Raw genomic sequence first — 17,120 nt, forward strand, 5'->3', positions numbered from 1 at the left:
GGGGAGGGGGGTGCATGCAAGTGGCGAGGGGATCAGTGGGAGGAGGGGTGACGGCGCCCCCCCCAACATGGTGCCCGAGGTAGACTATTCTCCCCATCCTCTGCCTTACTATGCCATTGCATGTAGGATTTACACCAGGTTTTTGGTTTTTTTTTAGTATAATTCATTTTTATTAAATAAAATAATACAGTGTACAATATATAAATGAGGGAGTACAATCATGTATAACATATAAATATAAATACAAAAGTAAACAATTCATAGAGTAATGAAATAAACTAAGGGCTCCTTTTACAAAGGCACGTTAGCGGTTTTAGCACACGCTTAGCGCGTGCTAAAATCCGCACGCGCTAGCCACTACCGCCTCCTTATAAGCAGGCGGTAATTTTTCAGCTAGAGCGCGCTAATCCTGTGCGTGCTCTAAAAATGCTAGCGCACCTGTGTAAAAGGAGCCCTATATTTCAAATACAATTATAATAAAAGAAAGCCTATTTAACTAATTTCCCTCTCCCAACCCCCCCCCCACCCATTCCCCTTCCCAAGAATGCATTAAAAATAATGGTGCCCAACTTGGGAGACCTATTTCTAGAATAGTGCCCCAAATTGCGCATGCAGTTTTGGTCATGTATCCAAATTGCATGTGAAATTTAATATAATAATAAACTAATTAGCACCAATATTTGACATTTTAACAAGCAATTATTGGCATTAGCTAAAATCAATTAAGGGTTAAGCACATAGGTGCGGGATATTTTATGCATGAAAGGAGCACAGATATTTTAGCAAAAAAGGAGCATAGAAACGGATGGCGGGTCCTTTCCATTATGCACCTAATTACAGAATTAGGGTCTCCATACCTACATTTAGGTTGCAGGCATTTGCACCAAGGCTCCCATGAAGGATAGGCCAGGTGGGTGCAAATTTTTTTTCTGTGAGCGACAAGTTCAATCAGGGTTTCCGCAGCTGGCATTGTGCTTTCTGCAGGTTTCTGGGTCTCTACCTGAGAAGACTCAGTGAGACTCTGAAACCTGCAACAAGCGTATGAGCGACGAGTTGAAAACATTTTTTTTTTTCCATGTGAACAACAAATTCTAGAAACCATATTTGTAACTATTTTTGTGAGCGACCATGTAAAATCTGTGAACGATGCTCCTAGAATGCATGAGCAATTACTCACTCTGCTTAGAGGGAACATAGATTTGCACCACATTTTCATTAGTGCAATGGCCACACCTAAATTTAAATGCTCCAGCCCTATAAATCCATTGGTATTCAAGACATACAAAACCAGAGACAAGGGCCACAAGAACCTTGTACAGATTTTGCAACTGATTTTCTTATATTCTTTTTTATATATATATAAAGAGCTAATAAAAAGGGTGTCACCTAAATCTTGGCTGTTGTCCCTTATTTCTACAAAATTTATGATCTAAATGTGTAAAATAAAAGCACTGAAGTGCTATAGTATGTTTATTAGCTATTTGTGACCTTCTCTGGGAAACAGTGACTAAAGTAGCAGATCCAGAATATTGAGAGTGGCCAATTTTGATATCATGGGGTCCTTAAGCAGTCTGAAAAGGTTACATGTTTGAACTCCTGTAACATTTTTTTTTTTCTTTACATAAAAGGATGGGGGCTGGACTGTTGTATTACACATTGCTCTAAAAGAATTCATTACAACCTCATTTTTTTTGTTTCTGGAGGCTTTAGCCTCCTTTTCCCAGAGATGCTGGCATGCAGTGGCGTACCTAGGGTATGTGGCACCCGGGGCCCATCATTTTTTGACACCCCCCCATGTAAAAAAATATTTTTTGTAATGACCATGAAACGGAATAAATGGTCAGAATAGAAACAGGCAGTGAAAATTTTCTTATATTCCAAACATAACATAACATAAATTATGTCAGAATTGTCATGACATCAGAAGTACATATGGAATAGTTACAGGTGATGCTTGGGACAGTTCTGATTGTGTTAGTTCGGTTTTATGTGTTTTTTGAATAGAAGGGTTTTTATTTCTTTTTTGAAGGTTTTGTAGTTTGTGGTCGAGGCCAATAGGTTGTAGAGTTGGGGGTCGAGTGTTGCAGCTCGAATGGCTAGGAGGTTGTCGAACAGTTTTTTTCTTTTGACGTTTTGGTTGGAGGGTGTGTGAATGGTGCGTGAGTTCTCCTATGTCCGGTTGAGGTGGATTGAATTATTTAGCTGAAGAAATTAGTTACCCCCTCATCCCACACACATTAATTCTCTTCCATTTTTGTTCCCATTATAAAAAACACTGATAAGTTCTCAGAAAAAAAAATACATTAAAATAAGAAGTGAAAACAAAGGCCCCTACAGATGAGAACATAACATAAGAATAACCTAACTGGGTCAGACCAATGGTCCATCATGCACAGTAGCCCATTCTCATGGTAGCCAATCCAGGACACTAATACCTGGTCAAAACCCAAAGAGTAACAACATTCCATGCTACCGATCCAGGGCAAGCAGACACTTCCCCCATGTCTTAATAACAGATTATGGACTTTTCCTCCAGGAATTTGTCCAAATCTTTCTTAAAACCAGCTACACTATCTGCTTTTACCATAACTTCTGGCCATTTCATTTTTAAGTTTAGATCTTTCCTTTCAAACAGAGACCTTGCTAGATGTCAAATACAGCACAAGGTAACTTCACATGGACTTAGTTGTGCAGGAAATGTGAATCTCCTCATACACCCACCATATAATGCAAAAATGTGCAAAGGTCTGTTTTTTTCTTTCGATCACTACATAGCCTAATGCCACACAAGCAGCGCTGTTACAAACATATTCTGTAGGTCAATTCTAAGGATAACAAAGTTTCCTTCCTTGGACCAGAAGGAGATACTGATAAACCACTGGAAGAGATCCCAAAACAACACCCAAAGACCCACTCAGTGTGTGAACCAGTTGAGTGGAGTGGAGTGGACTAACTGGGGAGTGGAAATGGGCCCGGAGTTTGCTCAGCAGAATTTCCCAGACCACCTCTTCCTCTCAACACATTGACACGCTGCCACCACCACCACTAGGAACACCTCACTGGGTAGGCCAGCTATGCTATAAACTTTATAAAACACATTATTATATTTTCTTATAAAACACATATTTTAACTGAACTCTCTGACATCCTCAGCCTTTCCATTCACAAAAATAGAAGGAAGAAAAGTTCCCATTTCCTGCTGTCTCATGTCCCCGACCTATACAATATTTTTTTTCTGCAGACCCTTCAAAAGTCTGACCAAATCCTCGTTTCACTTGCATTATAAAGTACTGAGGATGCCATCTCTCCCCAATCCCAGGTCCTAAAGTCTAAGCCAGCGCAAACTAATGCTGCCAGATTCAGGAAAAAAAATTTTGATTCGATTCAGCCTATTGAATTGGTTTTCCAATTCGATTTTCCTGCCCAGTTGGGTGATTTTTTTCAAAACTCCTGGTGAGTTATATAGCTTTTTCACCCCCTTTGGCTTCTCCTAACCACACTGGCGCTGTGGTGTAAATAAAATAAAGAAACAAAAAGGACTTTTCCTCTCTCTGTTAAATCCTAGCTCACGTTTGCAGTCCAACACCAGCTCTGGCAGGATACACATTTCAAATCTGACATATTGTAATCGCAAAACAAAAAATAAAATTAATTTTTCTACCTTTTGTTGTCTGGTTATATTTCAAATCTTGTTGGTCCAAGGCTCTGGTTTTCTTCTGATAACTTGTTTGCTAGGGTCTCCTTTCTTCTTTCTGCATGCTAACCATCCATCTGCCAACTCTGTCCTCCCTTTCCATTTCCCTTCCCTCCCCAGGAAGTCTGGTGTCTTTCCTTTTTATAATCTGCCTCCACAGATCCACCTTTTCTTAACTACCCTTTCATCTGGCATCTCTCCCTCCTTCCCCACCACCCCAGAGTCCACCATCTCTCCCTTTCTTTTCCCAATCACCCTCTTATCCAGTATCTATCCCTCCTCCACACCATCCCTTGTGTCCAATTTCTCTCCCTTTCTGTTCTTCCCTCCCTCCCTAAATCCCATGGTCCATCATCTCTCTCCCTCTCCTCTATTTTCATACCCATTATTTCTTTCCCCCCCCCAAAGTTTGGCATATGCACGTCTTTTTGAACACCCCCTTCCCTCCATGTACTTCTAAACCAGGGTCCCCCCCAAAGGCCTGTCCCCCCTTAAAGGTCTGCCTGTCCCCCCTTGAAGGTCTGCCTGTCCCCCCTTGAAGGCCTGCACCCCCCTTGAAGGCCTGTCCCACCCCCTTGTAGGCCTGTCCCCCCCTTGAAGGCCTGTCCCCCCCTTGAAGGCCTGTCCCCCCCTTGAAGGCCTGCACCCTCTTGATGGTCTGCACCCCCCCCGAAGGCCTGCACCCCCCCCCGAAGGCCTGTTCCACCCCCTTGTAGGCCTGTCCTCCCCTTGTAGGCCTGTCCCCCCTTTTAAAGCCTGCCTGCCTGTTACCCCCTTGAAGGCCTGCACCCCTTGAAGGTCTGCACCCCCCCGAAGGCCTGCACCTCCCGAAGGCCTGTCCCCCCCTTGAAGGCCTGTCCCACTCCCTTGTAGGCCTGTCCCCCCCTTGAAGTCCTGCCTGCCTGTCCCCTCCTTGAAGGCCTGTCCCCCCCTTGAAGGCCTGCACCCCCTTGAAGGTCTGCACCCCCCCGAAGGCCTGCACCCCCCCGAAGGCCTGCACCCCCGAAGGCCTGTCCCCCCCCTTGAAGGCCTGTCCCACCCTCTTGTAGGCCTCTCCCACCCCCTTGTAGGCCTGCCTGCCCCCCCCTTTGAAGGCCTGCACCTTTGAAGGTCTGCACACACCCCGAAGGCCTGCCTCCCCCTTTGAAGGCTGTCTGTCCCCCCCTTGAAGGCTTGCCTCCCCCCTTGAAGGCCTGCCTGCCTGCCTATCACCCCCCTCCCCCTTGAAAGCCAGCAGTGGCGTAGCAAGGGGGGGGCGGGGGTTGAGGTCCGCCCCGGGTGCCAGCCCTAAGGAGGTGCTCCCGGCCTTGCCGTTCAGTCCCCCCCCACCCCTGAAGGACCGCTCGCCCCACTGACCTCCCCGCACCACCTATGAAGCAGCCGCAGCAGGATCGCAGCAGGATCGCGACGTCAGCGATCCCTGCGCTGCTTAGGCGCTGCTTCCTGAGCCACGGTCCCGCCCCTCCTCTGATGTCAGAGGAGGGGCGGGACCGCGGCGCAGGAAGCAGCGCCCAAGCAGCTCAGGGATCGCTGACGTCGCGATCCTGCTGCGGGCTGCTTCATAGGTGGTGCAGGAAGGTCAGTGGGGAGAGCGGTCCTTCGGGGGTGGGGGGGGGACTGAACGGCAAGGCCGGGAGCACCTCCTTAGGGCTGGCACCCGGGGCGGACCTCACCCCCCGCCTCCCCCTTGGTACGCCACTGCTGGCATGTAACTTATGGAACCATGTGAATATTTTTTCTTACAAAGGTACTGCTTCTGAGATTTCTGAATGAATGCTGTGCTTAAATTTCATGACAATGAATCCTGGGAATGATCAGCTAAGGGGAGAGTGTAGTTTAATGGTTAAAGCTACAACCTATGTATCCTGAGGGGTTCATAGACAAAACCGCCGAAGACAAAGGCGCGCGCCAACAACTGAGCGCAAGACGGAAGCGCGCCCCAAAGAAAAAGTGTTTTTAGGGGCTCCGACGGGGGATTTTGTTGGGGAACCCCCCCCACTTTACTTAATACAGATCGCGGCGGCGTTGTGGGGGGTTGTAACCGCCCTCATTATACTGTAAATTTAACTGTTTCCCTGTTTTTTAGGGAAAAAGTGAAGTTTTCAGTAAAATGTGGGGGGTTACAACCCCAACAGTGTGCAATCCTCACTCAGCAGGATAAACCATTCAAAACAGAACAGACCAACTTGTGACGTTCTTCAATTTTCTTTATTCAAAAACTTTTCTTTTTTCTTATCATTCTTGCTCCAATGCTCAAATGCCCGACGGGACCCGTTTCGCCAAACTGGCTTTATCAAGGGTTCCAGCAAGGAGCACTTAATTTGGCTTCCTCTTGCTCCTGCCTTGGCTGCAAGAGGAAGCCAAATTAAGTGCTCCTTGCAGGAACCCTTGATAAAGCCAGTTTGGCGAAACGGGTCCCGTCGGGCATTTGAGCATTGGAGCAAGAATGATAAGACAAAAGAAAAGTTTTTGAATAAAGAAAATTGAAGAACGTCACAAGTTGGTCTGTTCTGTTTTGAATGGTTTATCCTGCTGAGTGAGGATTGCACACTGTTTGAGGGGTTACAACCCCCTAAACCCCCCCACAATGCCCCCACAACGCGGCGCGATCTGTATAAAGTAAAGTGGGAGGGTTCCCCCCCACACCCCTGTCGGAGCCCTTTAAAACAGTCATTTTCTTCGGCACGCACCTCCGCGTTGCGCTCAGTTGTCTGCGCGCGCCTTTGTCCCGGCACGCTTTTGACCTGACACCAGGTTGTGGGTTCAAACCCACGCTGCTCCCTTGTGACCCTGGGCAAGTCACTTAACCCCCCCCCTTTCCCCAGGTACATTAGATAAGATTGTGAGCCCACCAGGACAGACAGGGAAGATGCTTGAGTACCTGAATAAATTCATATAAACTGTTCTGAGCTCCCCTAGAAGAATGGTATAGAAAAATGAATAAATAAATAATCAGTAGCAACAGGAAATATATATTTTGCAGGCATGTTCATAGTCAAAGGAAAATGGAATAAGAGCAGAAAATGTAACATGTTTTCTTCGAGTCTGAAAGTAAAAGTATAAAGGCTGGGATGTGAAATAATGAGCTATTTGTTTCCCCTGCAGCTTTCCCTAAGATCTGTGAGATAAAAGGATGCTGAACAGTTGAGCACTAACTTGAAAGTAAGTTGACCTGGAGTGGAAGTCTTTTAAGTGCTGGTGTGAGGACAGCTGTTTGTAAAACAGAAGGAAACATCTCAGAGGGGAGCAAATGAATTAGATGGGAAAACTGGGAAAACACACAGATCGTAGTGCCAAATTCCTGACCCACACAACTTCCTGAGCATCGGGGATGTTGTCCTTGGCAATTTTCCCCCTGTTTTTACAGAAATGAATCTGGTTTAGTGCTACATAAAAGTGTTTATGCTGCATAATTAGAGGGACGACAGTACATGTGGGCTTGTGAATTGGTGCCAGATTTTCAGGGCAGGTAGATCCAGTTTTTACCCCCACTGTCAGAAGTGACTTGTCATTCTGGTATTTCTGCTAATTTTACTAAGTGAAGCAAAGTTCAGTATAGGCCCATATAAGCAGTGGGGTAAAAACGTGGTCCATCCTGTTCAAAAAATCAGAAGCCAGCTGGCGACCTTTAACTCAGCCTCCTCACCAAGAGTGGGGGAGTAGCCCAGTGGTTAGAGGACTGAGCTCAGAACCAGGGAAGTCCGGATCAAATCCCACTGCTGTTCCTTGTGATTTTGGGCAAGTCATCTAAAACTCCATTGTCTTGGATACAAAGTTAGATTGTAAGTTTCCCCGGGGTTCGGAAAATACTTGGTGTACCTTAATGCAACTCATCTTGAACTAGTACTTTAAATACTTTCTAGTCATCACAGCTGGGATTTGAAGCCACACATCTCATGTATTTTCCCCTTGAGTGCTCCAGTTCAAAGAGAGTGGATCATCTTTTGGGTTAAAGGGCCAGAATAACCAATCTCCAGCCCTACCTGCCTTCAAGCTTTCTGCTGATGCCATATTGGTCAAAATATTGGTGGGGTCATGGTCCCTGTGGCCCTATCCTGCTCCATACCAATGCTCTCATTTTCTCATCCTCCATCTTCTCTTCTTCTATTCCCTTCTTTGATCATTTAATTACAATTACTATCTTTTTCTTTTTTTGCTTCAAGGAATTTTAATATTGTAAAACTTTGGAGATTAAAATACAGAAGCTACACGAAGATGATCACAAATGAAGAAACAAGCTGAAAAATAGTTTTACAGGCAGTGACGATCAAGGAGTCAGCTGTTTTAAGATCCAAAACTGTGAATTTAGACAATATAGCATGATCCACTAATCTTAGAATTTTCCTGGACCATCTGTGATTACTCTTTTTTAAAAAAAATTCTTTATTCATTTTCTTTTTTTCTTTTTCTTTTCCTAATTTTTATTCATTTTCAAAATTACATAAAGTGTAAGTACATATTCAATCAGATAATCAATGCAAATTTCACTTACATTCTATCTTTGGTTAATTACATAACTTCTTACCCCACCCCCTCCCATCCCTCCCTACCACATAACTAATAATCATATAAATACACATCAATACCACAATCCCCACCCTACCCTTTTAAACTGATATATTTAAGGGAAACGTATCTAGTTACTCTGTACAATATCTTGTCAATGGTTTCCACACATCCTGAAACTTCTTAAAATATCCTCTTTGCAATGCAATGAATCTTTCCATTTTATAGATGTGACATAAAGAATTCCACCAAAAGGTGTAATTCAATCTCCTCCAATCCTTCCAATGGCAACACCAGTCATTATTAGCAGTAATTTATTATTATTTGCAGAAATTTGACTTTTTGCTCTCATTTCCATACCAAATATCACAGTATCATAGGATAATGCCACTGGGTTATCTAATAAATTATTAATTTGGTCCCAAATTGATTTCCAAAAATTCATAATATATGGGCAATGAAACAATAAATGATCTAAAGTTCCTGCTTCCAAATTACAATGCCAACATCTATTAGACAAAGAACTATCTAATTTTTGTGACCTAACGGGGGTCCATAACGCTCTATGTAACAGAAAGAACCAAGTTTGTCTCATAGATGCTGACACCATAAATTTCATCCTCCAAGACCAAATTCGTGGCCATTGAGATGCAGTAATTTCATGCTTAATCTCAATGCTCCAAATATCTCTTAAACCATTTTTTAATTTCTTTTTATTAAATCCGCCTAACACTTTATACCACTGGGCGGCCTGGTGACCCAAGAAGTCTGTCTGAAAACACAGAAATTCCAAACTGTGATGTTTATTAAGGTTTTTCCAATCAGGGAACCCTGCCTGAATGGCATGCTTCAGTTGCATCCATCTAAAATTTTCTGATTTATTAAGACCAAATTTGTTTTGCAACTGTGAAAATTCAAGCATGGTACCATTAGAAATAACGTCATCCAATATTTGTATTTCTGCTATCATCCAATGCTTCCAGACTAGTCTCTCCCTGCCAATTTGGATCTTGGAGTTAACCCATATAGACTGTTTTGTAGATTTATGAGTTGGAATAGATGTTAAATTGCTTACATATCGCAACGTTTTCCATGTGTCTACTAGTATGATATTATCTTTACTGTAACTAGGCATTTTGATACTGAGTACCTGGCATAAACGCAACGGAGACATGAGTTGCCATTCTACCCATAACCAATCAGGGAGTGTTTCCATGAGTTCTGGGAGGACCCAATACATACCATGGCGCAAAATATAGGCTTGATGATACCTATAAAAATTTGGAAAATTTACCCCTCCCTCTGAAATTGGTCTTTGTAAGGATACCAGAGCCACTCTAGGAGTTTTACCCAGCCAAATAAATTTTAAAAGAATACTATTTAATTTTTTATAAAAGGACCCTTGAAAATAAACCGGCAACATTCCCATCTGATAGCAAATCACAGGTAAAAATCATCATTTTAATAGTTTGGACTCTCCCCCACCATGAAAGATGTAAAGGATTCCATTGCTCACACATCTCCGTAACCTTCTGTAATAATGATTTTTCATTTATTTTCATTGTTTCATCCAATGTATTTTTAATCCAAATACCTAAATACTTTATTCCCTCCTCCTTCCAAAGAAAGGGAAATGAATCAAACAATCCTTTTGTACAATGAACATTGAGTGGAAGAATTTCTGATTTATTCCAATTTATTTTATATCATGAAAATTTTCCAAAATTCTCAATTAATTCAAGTAAGCAAGGAATGGTTTTCTCAGGATTTCTCAAATAGAGCAATATATTATCCGCATAAGCCGAGATCTTATATTCCCGATCTTTATGAGGAATACCCTCAATCTCCTCTGTTTGCTGAATGGCTAATAACAAGGGTTCCAAAACAATATCAAAAAGCAAAGGAGATAAGGGACAACCTTTGCAATTAACCCCCCTTTGCAATTAAAACCTTCTGAAAAATTATTATTAATATATAATTTAGCAATGGGGGAGCTATACAATGCTTGAACCATTTGTATAAAACCTGAGCCAATACCGAACCACTCCATCGCTTGATACATAAAGGTCCATTCAACACGATCAAAAGCCTTTTCTGCATCAAGTGATACAGAAAAAACTGGATCTATTAAAGCTTTGAATAAATTCAACATATGTAGTGCAAGCCTAGTGTTGTTAGAAGAATGTCTTTGAGCAACGAATCCTGTTTGGTGCATACCAATAATGAAGGAGAGCTTTAGACAAACGTATAGCCAAAATCTTAGCTAAAATTTTCCCATCAACATTAATTAATGAAATAGGCCTGTAATTTGACACCAGTGTGGGATCTTTATTTGGCTTTGGCAAAACTATAGTTAATGATTCAGCCATGGTACCCATAATACAACCTTTATTAAGTTGAGTCTGATACAAATTTAATAAAAATGGCAACAGGGTAATTTGAAATGATTTATAAAACTCCACAGAATAACCATCTCCACCTGGAGCGGATCCAACTCTAAGGGACTTCAGTGCTGCTTGCAATTCGTTTAATGATATTGGCTTATCTAAACTTTCTTTTACTTGCTCAGGAATTTTCGGTCCCTTAATTAACTTTAAAAATCTCAAACCATCCTTTTCTTTATCTAAATAAGTCTCAGAAGAATATAAGTTTTTATAAAAATTTAAAAATTGTTTTAAAATCATTCCAGTTTGAGAATAAGAATTCCCCCTTTCATCTTTAATCATTACTATTTTTGTTTTCCGTTTTTTTGCTTTTAGATAATTTGCTAACATTCTTCCCGCCTTATTTGAATTTCCATAATACACTGCTTGTTGAGCGAATAAATCTTTTCTAATCAACTTAGAGGAAATTTCATTATATTTCCCTTTCGCTTTCATGAGATCTTGTAATACAGAATGTTCCCATTTCTCAATTAATTTTGACTCTAATATCTTTATTTCCTGTTCCAAATTATAAAATTGTTTTTTAATTTGTTTTTTAAGATATGCCGAAAAAGAAATAATTTGGCCTCTCATAGTTGCCTTAAAAGCATCCCATAATGTTTCTATAGAGATATCTTTCGTATTATTAATTTGAAAATATTCATTTATTTTCACTTGCATTTCCTCAATAAAATTTGGTTCCACCAGCAGTGTATTATCAAATCTCCAGATTGGTCTATTATCCTCCTTATCAATTATCTTTATTTTAATCCACACCCCACCATGATCAGACAAAATAATTGTATCTATGGAGGCTTGTGTTACTTGTTGAACTAATGTACTAGAAACAAATATATAATCAATCCTTGAAAAAGACTTATGAACATGGGAACAAAATGAAAATTCCTGATCATTAAAATGAAAGATTTGCCATATATCTTTCAGATCACAGTTTTGTATCAAATTATCTAGCCCTAATGATTTCATTATTCTACTAGGTTTTTTATCCATAATAGGATCTACAACAGCATTGAAATCCCCAGCCACAACTAGATTAGAAGCAGCCAGTGGTAATAATATTTGTTGTAAAGATTTAAAATATTCAAATTGATTAGAATTAGGTGCGTATATATTGAAAAGCGCCATGGAAATATTTCCCAGAACCATTTCCACATGCACCCACCTTCCCAATGGGTCAACAGTGATTAGGTTAAAATTTGCATTACATCTTTTATTTACCAGTATTGCAACACCTGCTTTCTTCTTGACAGCTGGGGCATAAAAAACTTGCTTAATCCAACCACCTTTTAGCTTTTGAGACTCTACTGCTGACAGATGAGTCTCTTGAATGAAACATATATCAACATCTTGATCTTTCAAGAATAAAAGTGTTTTCTTCTTCTTAATTGGATGGTTTAAACCATTGACATTTAGTGAAAGTATTTTAAGTTCCATTTAAATATTTATCACTGTCATAAATCTTTCCCAACATAAATGTCAAATTATTATAATATTCCCTTTTTCCGAACATTTCCCTTAATTTATCATTACACAATTCCCTTCCCTCTCTTAAAATTTTATAAAATCTATTCATAATACACAAAAAACCCTCCCCTATTCCCACCCTTATCCCTCCCCCATGCATATTGCGATAACTTGAAGTCATAAGAACAACCCGGCAAACCCACTCTCCTCACCCATAAGCGTTTTGTATTACTATTTCTTCTTTTAAAATATCCCTTATTCCAACCACACATTTTAAAAGACTATATAATCTCATTAAATATCTCCCAACCATATATCATATTCTACTGCGTATCTCTACCCCATATAACTGAATAATTTAATATTTAAAATTCAGTGACAAAAAGCATAAAAAACTATAACATATCTTTTATCAATACTGATTCTTCCCCTTTTTTTTTTTAAATTTTTATAGATATTGTAATCTTGCCCAATACACTCTATTTTGAATATATTATAGCATACAATCTTCATCTCTCCAGTCTTTCAAAACAAATCATAGCTTTTAGCATAGTCACTTTTTGAATCATATGAACAAACCAAGGACTGTTCCATTCTCAAATATTGAGTCATGAAAATTCTCATTCCTTAGGTTTCAGTCAGAATTCCAAACCAGTATGTGGGATATATCAAGTTGTACTCTTCTGTTACACTGTACAGCCCAGAAAGTGTTAATCAATTAATATCCATCTTTTAGTATCCAATTTCCACACACTTTGAGCAATGTTTGAAGATAATTTCAGTGAGCTTTCCATTAAACAGTTTCATTTTCCATTTTATTTTTCCAGCTTTCATTCATATGAGTCTTAAATTGTAGTTTTTTAAACGTTCCACATTTGAACTCACTGAGTATTATAAAGGCAAAGTCATAGTACAGAAGCGAGGGAGCGGAGCAGTGTCCAAATCAGCACCATGCGCTGTAGTCCCCCAATAAAACTGAATAACAAGTCCCGTTCTGTTCAGACCTTGTGCTGAGACGCAAACAGTTTACCTCGCTGCCGATTTAGTCCACTTCCTTCATTCAGCGTCCCTGCTCTTCCGCTTTGATTATAATATTTAGTCAGACCTGCGCCCAGCTCTCCACCGTTGTTTCTCCTCTTCAGACCCGCTCTACCCCTCCTTTCTTGACAACGACGCAACCGGAAGTACAACTCCCCAATGACGGTCCACAGAATACTGGCCTCTAACAGCACTCAAATCTTATTTCCAAGCATCAAAAATCATATAAGTAGCAGGAGACCAAACAATGTTCCAGATCTCTAATGTAAAATTCCGATTCTTAGAACCCTCTTCTGATTCAGATGGGGAGGGGAAGTGCTCCAAAGATCTGATGCTGAATCTCTTATCTTAGATATCCTGAGCTTTCCCTCTGAAACAACATCTTTAGCACTTGGAAAGTGCCTGGATATTTATCTGAGACTATAATCTTGAGGCCTCACTTACAACTCCACCCCCTCTCCCTCTTAGAATTCTTTTGACGTTGGGTTCATAAGAATGACTGAAAATTCTCTGTTTCCATCTGCTTTTCCCATTCTGTATTAGAATCTATTTCAAGTTATTTTGAAACTGTTCTATTCATTCCAATACAGTTAATCCTTCAGTTTCAGCAGCCATCTTGTAACCAATTAATGTATGTGAAAAAAAAATAAAATTTATAATTCATTTAGTTTCAAACTTTCATGCACACTATTCAAGGAAAATTTAAAATTCCCTACCCATTACCTAACATTTTATTTCTCTATCATAAATAATTTTTAGTTCATGGGTACTTCTTGTGATGATAAAAACTCTTTAAGTTTCCCTGGATCCTCAAATTGATAAAATTTTTCTTTATAAGTGACTCTCATTAGCGCAGGGTAATAAAGTCCATACTTAGCACCCATTTCTTTCAATGGTTGTCTATATTGTAAAAACTGCTTCCTAATTTGAACAGTTTCGTTTGCAAAATCTTGAAAGAATATCAGCTTGGAATCTTTATATGACACATCTTTTATTTCTTTTGCTGCTTTCAAAATCTCCAATACATGTTGGAATCTAACTACTTTAAAAATAACAGTTCTTGGCTTATCTTTATCTTGATTTTTCCTCACACCAATTCTATGTGCTTTTTCAATAGCTAATGATCCTTTTATTTTAAGTGGAATAATTTTTGGTATTATTTCTTCTAAAAATCCAATCATGTCTTTTCCCTCAATTCCTTCCTTTAAACCAACTATTCTTAAATTTTGATTTCTAGATCTATTCTCCATGTCAATTATTCTTTTATTTAATTTGAATAGTTTATTATGATCATCTTTATTACTTTGTTGAACATGTTCAATTTTTTCAATTCTATTTTCCAACTTTTCCATTTTGCTAGTTAATATATCAAATTTGCTGTTCATCATGTTCAACTCTTGTTTCATTTCTATCATATTCATATTAACTTTCCTTATTTCCTCCAATACCTCAATTAAGTCCAGGGCATCCATAGGAAGAGGAATTTCACTGGAAGACTGCAGATCCTCCTTTAATCTTTTGGTTTTTCCTGTTGATTTAGCGTGAGATTCTGGTATCTTTTGCTTATTTGAGGACATTCCTGCTATTTTGAATTAAATTGAAGAAATATCTGTTAATTAAAACAAATAAATATTGCTTATGAGAGGGAGCTCAGCAGTTAACCAGCCATCCTCTTAGGTTCCAAGTTCCGGAATCTTTTTATTCATTTTCAAATTTACAATAAGTGTAACAATATATCCAAACAAATTAACAATAAATATAACACTTAATAATCATCAATGGTACAAATAATATGCTCTTATCTCCCACCCTTCCCACCCTTTCTTATCATATAATCAATACCTTATACAATATGTAACAATAAATTTACTCTCCCCTCCCCACTCACAATCAAATTTGTAAATTTAAGGGAAAAAAAAATAAAATAAAATGTCATCTAATCGGTACAATACTTTGTAAATGGCTCCCACACATCCTGAAATTTCCTGAAAAAACTGCGCTGCATTGCAATAAATCTTTCCATTAAACTTTAAAAAAAAATTATTTATTAATTTTTATTACTAACAAAAAGTGCAACACAATATTCATATCAGTAATAATAAATAAGCACTTAAATACAATCAGTATATGCCCTCCCCTCCATTACTATCTTGATATCCAATCACAGGCTTTCCCAAATTGTTCCTCTTCCCTATATGTCATTGCTACAAATCCTGCCCTGGAATTCACCAACTTTATATCTTAGGGACATATCATCCCTAAGGAAATTTAAACTTGGCCTCAAAAACTTTTTTTGAATGCATTTTTGACAAACTGACGGGTAGCTTATAGGGTGTGTAGTCAATCAAACGTTGATTTGTTTCAATATCTTGTGTTTAAAAGTTTTTCATTTAATTTGTTTTCTATCCCGTCTTCCCCAAAAAGCTCAGGATGGGTTACACAGGTTAACATACATAATATACAGTTAACAGGATGCAATATGCAATAGTTACAGTACAAGTTGTTTTGGGTTTTTTTTCTGGTACAAGTTTTTATTCTAACTTGACACATACTAGGGATCTAATACCAATATCTATAATATACAGTTTACAGCAGGGTGTACAATCCATGGGTTGCATGTGACCCAGTAAGGTGTTTTGTGCAGCCTGGCTTGAGGGCGATGCAGCGTTTTGCTCATTGCCATCTCCAGCTGTTTACCTTCTGGATGGCTCCCTTCTCCTTCCTGCTGCCGTTGTTTCTCGGTGACAGGTCAAAAGCGCGCAAGACAATCGCGTGCGGACAAAATCGCGAACCTTGTTTCTCTTCACAAAGCTGTGGGCATGTTTTGGGTGGAACTAGGGTGGCCCCTTAATTAGGAAGTCCAAATCTCACTCCCCTAGGTACATTTGTGATGAAAATTAGAGCCCTTGAAAACCACCAAATTACCAAAATATAAATATTGGAGACACCTGCAGGGTGAAAAGTGATTATAATGATGTGCAGTTTGGTACAGTAGGTTTTATTCTGTTTCTGGAGGGCTCAAAATACAAAATAAAGGAGTTATGATAATAATTATACATGGGTGCCATTATTTAAGGCCCACTGCATTGAACATTAGGCTGCCTCTCTGATGTACAGGGAAGTCTGTGTGATGTTCTTGCGCCTGGATTTTTGATGTTTATAAGTGAGATGTGCCAGTTTGGAAACTAGCTCTCCTTTGTAGACATCTGTGCAGATGCATCCATCTCAGAACCATTTTTGAAAGGGAAACCCAGATGTTTTTCTTGTTCAAAAATGGCTCTAAGATGGACTTTTTTTCTAGTCACAATGAGCTAAGGGACTCATTTTCAAAAAACAAACACATCCAAAAAAGGGCATAAATAGTTTTATATATAGTTATCTTTATTTTATTTGATATACTGCCATTATTAACAAAAAAGTCACTTGGATGTTTTAATCAGTAAAACATTCAAATCGCTATTTTTGAAACCTATGGTCTAGATCAGTGTTCTTCAACCTTTTTACACCCGTGGACCGGCAGAAAAAAAAGAATTATTTTGTGGACCGGCAAACTACTAGGACTAAAATTTAAAAACCCCGCCCCATCTCCGCGAGCTTGGTCCCCACAAATCATCTGATCCCATCCACACAAGCCTCAGTTATGATTTTATATTGAATGTATTTTATTAAAGTATAAAAAGAAACAATATTCTGTACAATTGTCATTTTATAAATACAAATAATTCAGAGCAAGGATCAACAAAACCCCTGTCTCCCCTCCCCTTCACATATATCCCCTCTACTATCAAGAAAACTGGACAAGCCAAATTATTACAGAATGCTACATAGAAATATCATGCTAACAGAATACTGCAGTCACACATGACAGGAATAGTTTTAGGGGAGTGCAACTAGGGCAACTGCTCCCTGGTCAGAGAGTTCCCTAAGCCAGCTGGAAGCTAAAGAAGCACTGCCTGGGTTTTGCAGTCCCCAGT

General features: G+C 39.5%; 1 protein-coding gene across 3 annotated transcripts in view; it reads left to right on the forward strand.

Annotated features, from left to right (window-relative positions):
- The window catches only part of MOXD1 (monooxygenase DBH like 1), a 200,284-nt gene that overhangs the window by 71,669 nt on the left and 111,495 nt on the right, over positions 1-17,120 (forward strand). The window contains exon 1 of one of the 3 annotated variants that reach the window (XM_033939631.1): positions 6,806-6,856. The exons of the other annotated variants lie outside the window; for them this stretch is intronic. The gene's annotated coding sequence lies outside the window, so the exon portion shown is untranslated. Of the gene's footprint in view, positions 1-6,805; positions 6,857-17,120 lie in introns of those variants that run through there. 3 annotated transcript variants of the gene reach the window in all.

This window comes from Geotrypetes seraphini, chromosome 3 (genome assembly GCF_902459505.1).
Source record: "Geotrypetes seraphini chromosome 3, aGeoSer1.1, whole genome shotgun sequence".
Lineage (NCBI taxonomy): Eukaryota > Metazoa > Chordata > Amphibia > Gymnophiona > Dermophiidae > Geotrypetes > Geotrypetes seraphini.